Source organism: Perognathus longimembris, chromosome 17, assembly GCF_023159225.1.
Source record: "Perognathus longimembris pacificus isolate PPM17 chromosome 17, ASM2315922v1, whole genome shotgun sequence".
Taxonomy (NCBI): Eukaryota; Metazoa; Chordata; class Mammalia; order Rodentia; family Heteromyidae; genus Perognathus; species Perognathus longimembris.
Window position 1 is genome coordinate 34,776,215 of NC_063177.1, and position 15,813 is coordinate 34,792,027.

Here is a 15,813-nt window from a genome sequence, read left to right on the forward strand (position 1 = left end):
GCAAAAAACCATAACTCACTCTTCAATGGAAAGTCATGTTGTGACTATTGTAATTAAAAGAAGCTCTTCAGAAGGCTGGCCTGTGGACAGAAACTCCCAACTTGGAAAATCACCTCTTTCTTTAGCTATTTCTCTATAACCCCTTGTTCAAACAAAATAGCTTTGACCAGGGAAGGGTGAGGGAATGGATCAAGCATCCAAGAAGATCTTTCAATTAGCCATTCTGAACTCACTGTCCCTCAGAAATGACAAGTTCGTAAACTGAATTTAAGTCTTGACTTTTATGACTTACCTATTTTGTTCTACTGGAAGATCTTCTTTCTACCTGCTGGAAGATGATGTCATTTTTAAGTGTTCAACCACTGAGGCACTCACTATTGAAGAACATGACCTAAAGTTGCCAAGACTTTGACTCCTGAAGTCTAAGTGTAATAAAAGTGAAGCATCTGGTTTTGGAAGGGGGCAAGGATTAGTTCTTGGACACTTTTACTTTTTCTTTTTTGCCAGTCCTAGGACTTGAACTCTGGGCCTGAGCACTGTCCCTGGCTTACCTTTGCTCAAGGCTAGCACTCTACCATTTGAGTCACAACACCACTTCCAGCTTTTTCTGTTTACGTGGTGCTGAGGAATCAAACCCAGGGCTTCATGCATGCTAGGCAAGCACTCTACTGCTAAGCCACATTCCCAGCTCCTTGGACACTTTTATAAAGACTCAGTTTCTTCCTTAACTTTGTCCTAAGAAGGATTTGTGGGGTTTTTTAATTTTATTTTTGTTGTTATTATAAAGGTGATGTACAAAGGGGTTACAGTTATACAAGTCAGGTAAAAAGTACATTTCTTTTCTTTCTTTTTTGTTTGTTGTGGGGCTTGAACTCAGGCCCCTGGGTTCTGTTCCTGAGCTCTTTTGCTCAAGGCTAGCATTCAACCATTTTGTGCCACAGTTCCATCTTTTTTTTTTTTTTCCAGTCCTGGGGCTTGAACTCAGGGCTTGAGCGTGGTCCCTGGCTTCTTTTTGCTCAAGGCTAGTACTCTACCACTGAGCCACAGCACCAATTCTGGCTTTTTCTATATATGTGGTGCTGAGGAATCGAACTCAGGGCTGAGGCAAGTACTCTACCACTAGGCTATATTCCCAGTCCCCTTTTCTAGTTTTTGAGGGGTTAATTGGGGATAAGAGTCTCACTAGACCTGGTGGTCACTCACGCTTACAATCTTAGCTACTCAGGAAGCTAAGATTTGATGATCACAGTTCAAAGCCAGCCCAGACATGAAAGTCCACAAGACTCTTATATCCAATAAACTACTCACAAAAAGTCAGACAGCTTTGGTTTTGATTTTTGGTTTTTTTGCAGGAGTAGGTGGCTATATCTGTATTGAAAACTGTCATGTACTGTTGAGGTCAGCTTTAGTGTAATAACAAGTCCTGGGGCTTGAACTCAGGACTTGGGTGCTGTCCCTGAGCTTTTGTTTTGTTTCTAGTCCTAGGATTTGAACTCAGGGCCTGGGTACTGTCCCTGAGCTTTTTTTGCTCAAGGCTAGCACTCTACCACTTGAGCCACGGTGCCACTTCCAGCTCTTTGCTGGTTAACTGGAGATAAGAGTCTCACCGAGACTTTTGTGCTTAGGCTGGCTTTGAACCACAGATCTCAGCCTCCAGGGTAGCTAGGATTACAGGCATGACCAACCAGAGTCTGAAAGGGTGGCCATTAACAATAGGAGGAGTTCCAATTTATACTAAGTCTTGGACAACCTATGGTGGGGGGGGGGGGTCATCCTGACCTTGGATCTTCTCCACTCTGGGTCTTCACCTTGCCAAGTCATATCCTCTTCCTGTATCCTAAGTACTTTCAATTGCAGACACTCTCTCTTGGCTCTGAACTTGGATAAATGCTACCTTGTTAGCTAATAATACCATTAATTATATTAATGATTAATAGTTAATTAGTCATAATGCTGTAATACTTAATGGAGCTTTCCTTTCTTATAGCAGCTGTGGGCTTTTGGCACCCCACACACATCCCATCCCCTTTCCCAGTTCCTGACTATAGGACAAGTGTGGCTCTAAGTTTGTTTTTCTGACCACCTTGACAATCTCTAAATTGCCCTAGTTTTTATTAGCTGGCCCATTCATCTGGTGAATGACCATTATGGCTGGTAGTTCTTCTTTTGTTTTCTGTCACTCGCTGTCTTTCAATAAAGTGGTCAGCAGTCCAGATTTTTTAACTTATTCCAATAGGCCAAAAATAAAAATACTCGTTTACTTCCAAATATCCCTTCGGCCCACCTTTCTACTTTCATTCCTCTTCTTCATTTTCACCTTTCCTAAATGCTACCCACTCCCCCACATAGCTCCCATTTCGTGGAATCCCAGATCCTCTGCCCATAACCTCCTACTCTGCATTTGGCCTTCCTTTCAGCAACCACGCCCCCCTCCACCCCGCTCCCCTCCCTCCGCCGACCCCGCCGATCCAAGGGGGCCAGTGCGCATGCGCAACCCACGCCTTTACCTGGGCGCTAGGGAGTGGGTGGAGTGGGCGAGGGCGGGGGTGGAGCAGAGAGACGGCGGTTATCTGCGCGGCTGAACGCTTACAATGAGGCGGGAGGGAGAAAAGGTGCGTCCGGGCCGGGCCGAGGGCTGCGCATGCGCGTCGCTCCCAGAGGCTAGGATGGGGGGGGGTTGCGGGCGGAGGGAGGTGTCGGGATCCTTGCTGGCTGAGAGAAGGGGGGGGGTTGTTCTGTGAGCGGGGGTGCGCGCGCGCTCCCGCCTCCTTCCCTGCCCCCTCACACACACACACACATCCACACACTCGCACACACACACATCCACACGCGCACACCCCCTCCCCTGCCGCCCGCCCCGCGGCCCCGCTCGCCCTCGCGCGCTCTGAAGGGAGTCGCGAGACGTCGGAGCAGCGGCCACGTAGCGCTGCGGCGACGGCGGCGGCGGCGGCGGCGGCGGCGGCCGAGGCCGGGTCTGAGGAGCGGCCCGGAGCCTAGACGTTGGTCAGGGGGAGGGGCCCGGCCGGCCGGCCGGCGGTGGTTACTCGAGCGCCGCGGCTGCAGGCCCCCCGCCGCTGGGATGGACCGCCGAGGCGGCGGTCGGGGCGGCGGAGGCGGAGGTGGAGGCGGTCGGCCCGGGTGAGTAGGGGCCCCCTCCCCGCGCACTCGCCACCGCCGCGGCGGCGCCCCCGGCAGCAGCCCTTCCTCTCCGCCGCCCGCCGCGCAGGGCCGGGCTCCCGGGGGCCGGCTTAGCCTGCGCCGAGGCAGCTGCGTGCACTAGGCCGGAGCAGCCCCCGTCCGGCGGGGAGGCCCCCCGCGCGCTCGGCGCTCCGGAGAGCCGAGCTGGGGCTGCGGGTACCCCGCTCCGGTCCTTGGGCCCCCTCTCTCCGGGGCCCCAGCTTGGCTGCAGTTTTGCAGCGAGTCCGCTCGCCTCGAGGCCTGAGGAGGCTGGGGGTGGCTCGGGTTAGCGGGCCAGAGGGGAGGTTTGCACCGGCCCTCCGGCGAGCGTTCGAGAGCCGGTCCTGCAGCTGGTAGCCTGCAACCCACTGCCTCCCCCGCCCTCCGGTGGCGCCCAAACCTCCAGCCCCCGGGAGTATTGTGCCACCGGGAGATAACATGCATCTGTTGTACACCCGCCACCAGCAGCCCCACACTCACCCCAGTGGGTGATACAGACCTTTCTCCACCCCCACCGCCTCCTCCCCTCCAATCAGGCTCTACCGGGGAGTCGCAGATAGAAGATACTAAAGGTAGTGATACCCCCCACCCCCACCCCCCCACCCCGTTACGTTGCCACTTCACTTGTTCATTGTTGAGAGATGTCTCCGGTAGAAATGATAAATACTGGGCCTCACCTCGAAGTCAGTCTTCACGATTTAAAATTCTCATATGCTCTTCTTTGAAGCAGGCCAGTCTTTGATCACAATCTAGTACATTCCTTCTCCTCCCCCCCCCTCGCAAACACACACTTCCTGATTGCCAAGCAGCCCCTGTCATCTCAGATCCATTGTCAGAAATAAATGGCTGGTGCCAATCAAAGGAATGTGCCTTTGCCTGTGGAGGAGGGTGCTTTGCACAACCGTATTATAGAAATGTTCCTGCCTGGCTTTTGATTGCTCCTAGATTATCCCCATGTTCAAGCATCATTATCATATTTCCCTTCTGTTTCTACAGTGGACCCTCAGTAACACCTGAGTGATATTTCTCCCCAGTTGGATACAAATGACATGCAGGAATTTCATCCTTTGGGTTGTGATGTTTAATCTATGGTCAAAGCATAGTATACAAGTAGATTAATATTTTGGATGAAGGTTTGTGTACTTTTTTTTTTTTTTTGCAAAGAATGGCCTGGCCGGTATTGTTCTGGGAATAATAAAGGAGCACATGCTTTGTTGACAGCCCTTGTGTAGTTAGGAAAGGAAAGCTGCTGTTCTGCCATGTGAAGAAGGCAGGTGCTATTCTCTGAGTGGTACACTGTGTTGTGAGATTGTGGGTGCTGGCAGGCAGCTTATTTGCAAAACCACTGTGCACAAGTATTCAGATAGATGCTACCGTCAGTGTCATTTTGTTTAAAAGTTCACTGCTCAATTGTAGCGATCCTGGATATGTTTCCTTCACTCCTTCCTAACCTTTCTTTGGGGCCCGTGGGAGCTTTCAGGGCCCTCTTAGTGAAATAAATACATAAATTTGTATTCAACTGCCGTCGTCTTGAAGCTTGTTCTGGGATCTCAGGATAAGCTTAATAATCAGCAAAAGTGAAAGGAGTTTGAGTTTTGTGTGTTGTTCTGTTTTTCTCGAGGACTAGTTTAGTCCTAAGCAATAAACAACAAAGTAGCATGTATATGTATCATTGTTCTTTGATTTACAAGGTATCATTTTCCCATCTTCCTGTAAAAAGGAGATATTATAGGAGTCTCTCAGAAAAAGTTAAAAGTGGAGTCAAAATAATTTATTTAAACTTGATTTGTTATGTTCCTGGCATATTCTAAATGCAGCAAATTTCACCCGGGAAATCTGTGGTCTTTTTATAACGCCTGTATGGAATCTATGTGTTGGTTGAAGTTGATCTGCTCTCCTAAAAGATTTTATCATTCCCATAGTAGAGCACCTGTTGTTGTTGTTTTTTTTAACTTTGCTAAATATGATATCACATTTCTTTATTAAGGGTGATGGTACCACCAAAATCATCTATTTCAGAATTTTGATATACTAGGAAAATTTTAATCATAATTAGGGAATTCAGTCACATTTAGACCCTAGAGCTAGGAATGAACTTTGCACTATTCTATCAATAAGCAGGTGATGAATTGTCAGCTATTTTGGTTTAAATTACTAGACACTCAGTTTTTGTCTTTTGGCCATATTTCTATCACGGAACATTTAGTATGGCTGGTGATAATGTTGTGATGGGCAGTGATAATAGATAAGTACAGCCGGGAGCTCTCAAGGAACTTTCAATCTTGGCCATAGTTTTCATTTAAAGAATTTCTTGAAGTCAGTTTGCTTCCTTTAAATTTATTTCCCTTTTCTTTTTCTTTTCTTCTCTTCCCTTTCTCTCTTTCTTTTTTCAGGTATGAGCCATAAAGGAACTCATGATGTTAACTTAACTAGCATTTTGGGAAACAAGGGAGGCTTGGAATCTTGGAACCTGTTCCATACACCTCGAGAGTAGTATTTATTCTAATTATGCAGTGTACTGTATGAAGTTTGAAAGCATGCTGAAGTTGCATATATTGCACTTTCATTACCTAATATACATGCTTGAAGTGGTTTATATTACAAGCTACATTTTTTTAAAAAGTTTTACAATCTGGAATTATTTGCCTGTCCTAAACCCAAACCATTTCAAAGTTGCAAATATGTAACTTTTCTTTGTCAAGGTAGTCTCAAGGGAAGGTCACTAAAAATGACCATGAGCTTCCTTAGTTTAGTTTTTTGGAACTTCTAACCTGCCACTTACCTAGTTAAACACCCCACACCCCATAGAGCAGCTGATCATATAACACCTATGGCTGTGAGAGCAGCTTTCTCTCCCTTCCAGTTTCAGAGCTTGGGAGCTGGAAAACAATTGCAAAGCTGTGAGACATTTAAGCAGTAGCAGTGCCAGCAGCTCACCCTCACTAATGCCAACTGCTTGCTTCAGTTCCTTCAACACTGTTCTTCAGACACCCTTTCCTCAGGAAGTTAGAGCAGCAGCTTTCACTCCAGGGAAGCAGCACCTACTATCCGCAGCTCTGGCCTCCAGATCTGATTCGAGCCGTTTCCATTTCTGTTCTCAGTATATGGGATGTAGGCTTGTAGTGTGGTAAGAAAATACTTTTCAAGTCTGTAAGAACAAAGGTAATTAGAGATGTGGATATGATTGTGTTTTTGAATGTCTGAAGGCTATCGGAGAAGTAAAGTATAATTTGAAATGTTAAAACTTTCTTGGCTGGAAATATGGCTTAGTGATAGAGTGCTTGCCTAGCATGCATGAAGCCCTGGGTTTGAATCCTCAGTACCACATAAACAGAAAAAGCTGGGAGTGGTGCTGTGGCTAACGTGATAGAGTGCTAGCCTTGAGCACGTAGAGATTCAGGGACAGTGCCCAGGCCCTGAGTTCAAGCTCCATGACTGGCAAAAAAAAAAAACAAAAAACCCAAAAAAACCCACAACTTTCTCAAGGGTTTAAAAAAAATTTTACCCCTAAAATGTGAATATTGAATATTCTTTTGAGTTTCATTTTTCTTGTTGTAAAAAGTCTGTTGTGAGACAACCAGAGGAAGCAAATAAATAAATAAAAGAAGAAGGAGTAGAGAGAGAAAGGGAAGAGATTGTCTTGTATATTGAACCAAATAGCCTTTGGCACTCATTCTGGTTGGCAGCTTGTGGCTCTCATACTGTTGTTTAGGTATGTTTTTCTCAGCTCTTGTCATCATTTCAGACAGTTGTCACTTGAATTAACTTCGATGGAGGTGAACTGGTACAGTTAGTGACTTTAACTAAAGGGAAACAATTCTTTGGAGTCAGGCAAAGCAGTTTTGTATTCCAGCTCCATTATTTAATGGCTTTCTGGCATTGGACAAATCACCTTGACCTCTCTGGCCTCAGTTTTCTTGTTGGCAAAATGGGAGTTGTTATGAGGATTAGAGATAATGTATGCAAGCAACTAGCACAGTTAATTCCTGTTACATGTTCACATTAGGATCTCAAAAATGGTAGGATATGGGACATGTCAGAATGAAAACTAGAATGAGGATCATTTCAGCTTATGACAAGATTTAGACGTCTACTGCTATTCTTTCATTTGTGCAGATTTGGGGTTGAAAAATGCAAATATTTGACTTGGAGCATACCTAAGTCTTTCAGGTACAGTGCGCTTATTGGAATTTTGATTTGTTACTCTATGGCTGGTTCAGCTTGGCAGAGACAATAAAATCTAGCTCCAAATTCTATAATGTTACTACCCACAGGGTGTTCTTTTAAACTTATTCAGAGCTTATGTGATGAAAGGGGTGTTTTAGGACCTTAACATATCTCAGTGAGTTATGTGTTCAGTTGAATCACGTGCAAAACCTTGTGTAAATTGTCATGGTTAGAGCAGACGATGAAGGGCTTGGTAGAATTAGTGGAGACATCAATTGCTTATTTTAGTTAATCTGTTTATTTATATAGCAGTTTATGTTTGACTTTATGAAATGCTTACAAATGTTTCTCATAGAATTCCCATCACTCTTCTGAGGCTTTGATATTAAACTGGTTATTGCAGTTATAAGTTTGAATAGCCCTTATTTATTTTTACTTGATGAGGTTGGGGGAAGTAAAAGCTTCCTTAACCTGTTAAATTTGATCAACTCTCTGTTTTAGGTCTTTAAATTGTATACCCTTGTTTATTAAAAAATATTTTGATAGTAAACTATAACATCTTATTTCTTTTTAAAATACAGTTTTGAGAGACTAAGTACTTTGAAAAGTAGTTTCAATTAAGGCCATGTATTCAGTTTTATTCAGTATATGCAACGTGTGTGTGTGTGTGTCTGTCTGTCTGTGTCATGGTGCTTGAAACCAGAGCCTAGGCACTGTTCCTGAGCTTTTTTGTTCAATGCTTGCTCTTTACCCACTTTGAGCCACAGCTCTACTTCCAGTTTTCTGGTGGTTAATTGGAGATAAGAGTCTTTTGGACTTTCCTGCTCAGGCTGGCTTTGAACAGCTATCCTCAGATCTCAGCCTCCTGAGTAGCTAGGATTACAGGTATGCCCAGCTATATGCAACTTTTTAAAAAAAAATTTAATGTTTATGTGATACTCAGGAATCAAACTCAGGGCTTCATTCATGCTAGGCAAGCACTCTACCACCAAGCCACATTCCCAGTCCTACACGAAACTTTAAAAATAGAACTTCTTGTGGTTATTGTAGATTCTGTATTATAGAAAGAAATTATTCTGTCATTTTTAAGGATAGCATTGACTCTGTGAATTCAAAGAGTTACATAGAGACTTTTCAGATAAGGTAGACACACCAGAAATGCATTAGAATTTTCTTCAAGGGAATCTTCTAGCCCTTATTTTCATTTATTATTGAGCTACCTGGGGGCTTGCCTGTCAAGGGAATCAGTCAGTATTGGATTGCTGATAAGGGGATTGGTAAATAATGGTCTTAGAACTTCAGATTTTGTGATACACTTGAAAAAACTTCATCTTGACCAAAATGTATAGTAATAATAATAGCACTAGCATGGTGTGAGCCCAAAGTGAGAAAAAAAATGTAATTGGATTACATATTTTTTCCTCAACTGTGCTACATTTTGCTGAGTAAACTTTTTCTTGGAGCAGTGTTGTTTTTAACTATTACTTTCCCCTGATTCACTAAAATCAAATAGTAGCAGAGCTGGTTGTTTCTGTTAGTGTTTTTTTTTTTTTTTTTTTTTTTTTTTGCCAGTCCTGGGCCTTGGACTCAGGGCCTGAGCACTGTCCCTGGCTCTGTTAGTGTTTTTGACAAAGCAATGAGTATGTAGTGAGAAGGGATTGTTGGGAGAAAGGGAAATGGAAAATAATGGATCTATAGCCCAATTTCTTGGTGCGTGCTATGCATGTGACATCAGAGGGTTTAACAAACACATGAGGTGTCTGGCAACTTCTCATCCTTGTATGTGTGTGTGTTAATATTAGACTTGACTCAGGACCTAGACACTGTTTCTTCGCTGCTCTGTTCAAGTTTGGTGCTCTACTGCTTGAGTCACAGTTCCACTTTTGGCTTTTTGGTAGTTAATTGGAAATATGAGTCTCATGGTCTTTCCTGTCTGTGTTGGGGTCAAATCATGATCCTCAGATCTCAGCCTCCTGAGTAGCTAGGATTATAAATGTGAGCTACCAGCTCTGGCTTAATTCCTCATCTTTAATACAAGTGCAGGGTAGATTCTATCTGTGTGTGTGTGTGTGTGTGTGTGTGTGTGTGTGTGTATGTGTATGTGTATGTGTGTACATGCATACATGCACCAATCCTGAGGCTTGAATTTAGGGCCTGGGTACTATCCTTGAATTTTTTTTTTACTCAAAGCTGGTGCCCTACCACTTGAGCCACAACCCCACTTCTGGCTTTTTTAATGGTTAACTGGAGATAAGAGTCTCACAGACTTTCCTCCCATGGCAGGCTTCAAACCATAATCCTCAAATCTCTGCCATTTGAGTAGCTAGGATTATAGTATGAGCCACAGGTACCCAGAACAGAATAGTCTTTAAGCTGGATGCTGTGGTTCATGCCTGTAATCTCATCTACTTGAGAGGAAGATTTGAGGAGGATCATGGTTCCAGGCCAGCTAGGGCATGTTATTGAGACTGTCATCCCAACAATTAAGCCACCGTGTTGGTACATATCTGTTATCTGGGCTATGAGGAAGACATAGGAAGATTGACATCTGAGACCTACCATGGGTGAAAATGGAAGACATTATTTGAAGAACAATTAAAAAGTGTGTGTATGTATGTATGTGTGTTTATCTATCTATCTATCTATTTCTTGGTATTCAATGAAACATGACTTTTTACTTATACCGGTGCCTACAAAATAAGACCCTAATTAATAGTTTTTAACTGTTTCAAGCATATCATTTAAACATATGGACATTTATTATATGGACATTAAAACCCAAGGTAAACTTGGCTTTTTATTTTTTACTACAGGGAAAAGTATTTGTGATCTCAATTTTATGTGTAAATTTTATGTATGTTTACTTCTTAAAACTGACCAGAATGGCCAGGGACTTTGAACTTACCTTGACTAGAGGTTCCTGATTATAAGGAGCTTCATAGTTTTCTTTTTAGCATACCAAATCATTTAAATTGAAACTAATGCAGCACAAATTTGAAATCTAAATGTCCATCAGTATAGAATTAGTTAAATAAGCTAGCATTTGTTCATGCAGTCAGTGAGATAACTATTATAGCTGCAAATAGAGTGATGGTATAGCATGTGGCTGTGGGAATGTTTATGCTGAAGTCTGCTAGTGAAAAAGGCACAGAACAGTGTGTAGAAATAAGGCGTACTGTTTATGCTTATGTTAAGGGAAAGTGGATATAGTGATAAACAACTCTAAAATCTTAGTTTCCTATAAAGCCAATCATATTGATGGTTGAGGATTAAACTGGGTGATGGGGGACTGGGTTGGAGGCAGATGCCTCACTGCATATTTTATATTTAAAGTAAAATTTTAACCAAAGTTCATACATAAAAATAGGGAAATCACGAGTGTTCAATTTAATGAATTTTCACTGTGTAATCTACAACTGGAACAAGATTTAAAAAAAAAAAATGTAGATCTCACTGTTGCCCAAGCTGCTTTCCAATGCCTGAGCTCAAATGAGCCTCCTCATACAGATGTTGCCACTACCAGCTAAGAAACCAACTGTTAGAATCCTAATCCTTTTTCAGTTACTGATTTCTTGAAAGTTTTCACTGTTCTCAATTCCATAATTTTGCCTGGTTTTAGGAACCTTTGGTGCTAGGATTAACTCAGGACATGACATGCTGAGCTTGTACTCTTCCAGTGAGTTATACTCTGATCCTCTCATAGCTTTATATAAGAAGATATTAGTATTTGCTTGGCTCCAACTTTGTTAGCTCAAAACTTGGGATTTATCCATATAGTTTGCAACAGTAATAACCTAGTCTCATATAAACAACCAATATAATTACTAGTTTTCTTGTGAAACTCATGACTTGGTATGGTGAGGTAGAGCTATAATCCCAGTGCTTTGGAGGCAGAGGCAAGAGAATTGTGCCACCAGCTTGAACTATATAGTCAGTTAGAGGCAAGTATGGGTTAAATAGTGAGACATTGTTTCAGCTGTTTCAAAACAAAACAAAAAGCAACACAACAAAGCAATTTTCTTTCTTCTTTCTTTTTTCTTTTTTTGTCTAAGACCTGGACTCTAACTTTGTATCTGACACTTGTGCTCACTGGCTTGTACTACTACCTGAGCTACATCTCCAACCCCAAAGTTTGTCCCTTCCTCCCTCCCTCTATCCTCCCTTCCTTCTTTCCTTCCTTCCTTCCTTCCTTCCTTCCTTCCTTCCTTCCTTCCTTTCTTTCTTTTCTTCTTTCTTTCTTTTCCTTCCTTCTTTCTTTCTTTCTTTCTTTCTTTCTTTCTTTCTTTCTTTCTTTCTTTCTTTCTTTCTTTCTTTCTTTCTTTCTTTCTTTCTTTCTTTCTTCTTTCTTTCTTTCTTTCTTTCTTTCTTTCTTTCTTTCTTCTTTTCTTTCCTTTCTTTCTTTCTTTCTTTCTTTCTTTCTTTCTTTCTTTCTTTCTTTCTTTCTTTCTTTCTTTCTTTCTTTCTTTCTTTCTCTTCTTTCTTTCTTTCTTTCTTTCTTTCTTTCTTTCTTTCTTTCTTTCTTTCTTTCTTTCTTTCTTTCTTTCTTCTTTAGCAAAAATACTTTCACCAGGCACTGGTGGCTCACTGCTATAATCTAGCTACTCAGGAGGTTGAAATCCAGATTAATTGATTTCATATGCGGAAAAAATCAGTCCTATTTTAAATATCAAAATATTTAGTAATGTAGATGATTTCAAATTATTCTGTATCTGTTCTGAACACACTGGGGGTGTAGCTCAAAGTTGAGAAACCCTTCAGTAGAACAACTAATAACTAAACTGATGCTAATAGACAGGTAACAATTTTAGCATTGACTGTGTTAGATTTAGTACATAAAACTCATTTAAATTATCTGTTTTAGAGGAAAAATAAGTGATTCTAAATAGGAATAGAATCTTAAGTACAAAGACCTTAAGTTTTAGCAAATGAGTCATCTTTTTCTTTTTTTTAATAGGCTGTAGTTTCCTCATGCATAAAGCTAAACTGTTTTGGGAAATACCTTCATCTTAAAGGTTGTTTGCAGCCATGTTTGGTGGCATACACCTACAGTTCCAACTACTTGGAAGCCTAAGGCAGGAATTATTTAATTGAGGGACAAATGTAGGCAAGGAGATCCTGTCTCTAAAACAAAAGCAAAGCACTGGAAGTATAGCTGTCTCTCTTCACACCACTTGTCATTGCACATGGAAAGTTAGATTTTTTTTTTTTTTTTTTTTTTTTTTGGCCAGTCCTGGGCCTTGGACTCAGGGCCTGAGCACTGTCCCTGGCTTCTTCCCGCTCAAGGCTAGCACTCTGCCACCTGAGCCACAGCACCCCTTCTGGCCGTTTTCCATATATGTGGTGCTGGGGAATCGAACCAAGAGCTTCATGTGTAGGAGGCAAGCACTCTTGCCACTAGGCCATATTCCCAGCCTGGAAAGTTAGATTTTTTAAATTATATTTCTTGGAAGTCCAGTTGGTATCCTAAGTACCCAGAGACACGTCTACAAAAGCCAGATGGGATTGCACTAGATCTAGACTGATGTTTAATCCATCTAGTAGCATTTTTCAAACTTTTGGCCCATGATTCATGATAAGAAGCAGAGCATGTGTATACACATCTATTCACTCTACCCACATTTCTACCCACACCCATAACTGAATAATCTTTATGTCACAGTCTTTATTTACAACCTTACTATCTGTAGAAGGGTCCATTTGTTTTTAATCAACTCTGTTTAGAGAAATTAGCTTGGGATGGATAGTTTCTGTAGTGTTTAACAAAAGGTGTCTTCTTGAAGTAGATGATAAATAAATACTTACTGGATTAATGCAGTGAAGGAGGTGATAAAAATCATTATATTTATTACCTATTCCATGTAATAGGCTACTTCTTAAAAAAAAAAAAACCTGATAATCTGGAGGTTGGAAGTATAGCACAGTGATAGATCACTGCCTAGCATGTATGAGACCCTGGGCTTGGTCCTCAGCACCACATAAAAATAAAACAGTCAGGCTGGGGATATAGCCTAGTGGCAAGAGCGCTTGCCTCGTATACTTGAAGCCCTGGGTTCGATTCCCCAGCACCACATATACAGAAAATGGCCAGAAGTGGTGCTGTGACTCAAGTGGCAGAGTGCTAGCCTTGAGCAAAAAGAAGCCAGGGACAGTGCTCAGGGCCCTGAGTCCAAGGCCCAGGACTGGCAAAAAAAATAAATAAATAAATAAAAAATAAAACAGTCATCCTCCCTCCCCCTGAAAATCTGGAAAAGGTTCTGCTTGGATCCCAATTTGCCTAACATTTAAAGCTATAGTCTTCTAAAGCATAGTGCACTGACTTTGCCTAACACGTACACTCACACATGCATGGCTGCTGTTCACTATCTGGTAAAAGTGAAAGGACTAATGAGTATGTAGACAGAAAATCCTAAGTTCCATAGTCTATCCTTCTTTAACACAGGTCCTATTTAAACTATCTATGTTGCTGGGTGTGGATGATGCACACCTGTAATCTCAGCTACTCCAGAGGCAACTACAGAAGGATTCGGGTTTCTGGACTAGTCCAGGCAAAGCTAGAGAGACCATGTTTCAAAAATAAGAATGCAGGGCTGGGAATGTGGCTTAGCAGTAGAATGCTTGCCTAGCATGCACAAAGCCCTGGGTTCAATTCCTCAGCACCACATAAACAGAAAAAGCTAGAAGTAGCGCTGTGGCTCAAGAGGTAGAATGCTAGCCTTGAGCAAAAAGAAAGCAGAGACAGTGCTCAGACCCTGAGTTCAAGCCCCGGGACTGGCAAAAAAAAATAAAAAAATATATATAATGTAAATATAAAGATAAAACAAAAAAATTATGGAATAAAACTATAATAAGGACTCAGTTGCAAACATTTACCTCTGTGTTGAAAATCAGTCTGTGAACTTTGGAAGACAGTGCTTTTATTTATTTTTTATTTAAATTTTTGCCAGTCATGGGGATTGAACCCAGGGTCTGGGCACTGTCCCTGCATTTCTCTTGCTCAAAGCTAGAGCTCTACCACTTGAGCCACAGCACCACTCCCAGCTTTTTCTGTTTATGTGGCACTGAGGAATAGAACCCAGACTTCATGTATGATGGGCAAACACTTTGCCACTAAGCCACATTCCCAGCCCAGACAGTGCTTTTACAAAGCCAACCCATGATCAGAACCTTGTACCCCAGAAGGACAAAATTTCTAAGTTGCTTGGTTAGAATGGCCTTCCAATTCTGTATCTGAAATTGTGTTACTGTGTGTATTTGTGTGTATATATATTTAACTTTACTATATATATTTAACTTTTGCCTAACTGTTACTGTTTAATCAGTATAACCCCTTGAGATAGTATTGGTACCATCCCTATTTACCAACAAGAAATTTGAAACAGAGTGAGTTTCTGTTGAATTTCAGCCAGTTGATGTTTTCCTTTCTTAGCATTGAGTTGTGGGATTTTAGAAAACTATTATTTTATTATTTTTAAGTAATTGTAAAAAGGAATTCTAATGCAATATGTCACTTTATGAGTACAGTGCATCTTTGTATCTTTTTTTTTCTCCCCCAGTCCTGGGGCTTGAACTCAGGGCCTAGGCACTGTCCCTGAGCCTCTTTCTTCCAGCTTTTTCTGAGTAGTTTATTGGAGATAAGAGTCTCACAGACTTTCCTGCTCAGGTGGCTTTAAACCATGATCCTCAAATCTCAGCTCCTGAGTAGCTAGGTTTCAGATGTGAGCCACCAGTGCCTGACTTTGTATGTTTTTTGTTTGTTTTTAAGGAAAAAGGTCCTTTAAATTATTTTATTATACAACCTGAAAAAGTAAAATCCATCAATATGTCTGGATTTTAGGAACCAGAAACGAGGTAAACTAATTTTAAATTAACATACAGTAAAGTTAACATCCTGGTATGCATACAATTTTGCTTATACCAAGTATATATGTATAGAGTAACTACTTAAGATGCAAAGCAGTTCTATCCCCCAAACACTCCCTCCTGCTATCTTACTTCATTCACCCACTCTGACACTCCATACCTACGTTTTTGTCTTTTCGAGAATGTTATGTATATAGCTTATAGAAATGGACTTTTTTTTTTGTTTGGCTAGTCCTGGGCCTTGGACTCAGGGCCTGAGCACTGTCCCTGGCTTCTTTTTGCTCAAGGCTAGTACTCTGCCACTTGAGCCACAGCGCCACTTCTGGCCGTTTTCTGTATATGTGGTACTGGGGAATCGAACCCAGGGCCTCATGTATATGAGGCAAGCTCTCTTGCCACTAGGCCATATCCCCAGCCACAAGAAATGGACTTTTTTTATTCAGAGTAATCCCTTTGAGATTTACCTAGATTTTTTTCCTTTATTTTTTGGTAGCAGTGGCACTGGGGTTTGAACTGAAGGCCTTGCACTTACTAGGTAGGTGTTCTACCACTGAGCCATACTTCCATCAGTTTGTTCTTTTTTATTACCAGGTAATCTTCCATCTATGA

The 15,813-nt window shown here is 41.8% G+C and overlaps 1 protein-coding gene across 1 annotated transcript in view; it reads left to right on the forward strand.

Annotated features, from left to right (window-relative positions):
• Positions 1–2,812: 2,812 nt before the first annotated feature.
• Positions 2,813–15,813, forward strand: part of Znf652 (zinc finger protein 652) — a 47,783-nt gene continuing 34,782 nt past the window's right edge. The window contains exon 1 of the mRNA XM_048365219.1: positions 2,813–3,138. The gene's annotated coding sequence lies outside the window, so the exon portion shown is untranslated. The remainder of the gene's footprint in view (positions 3,139–15,813) is intronic.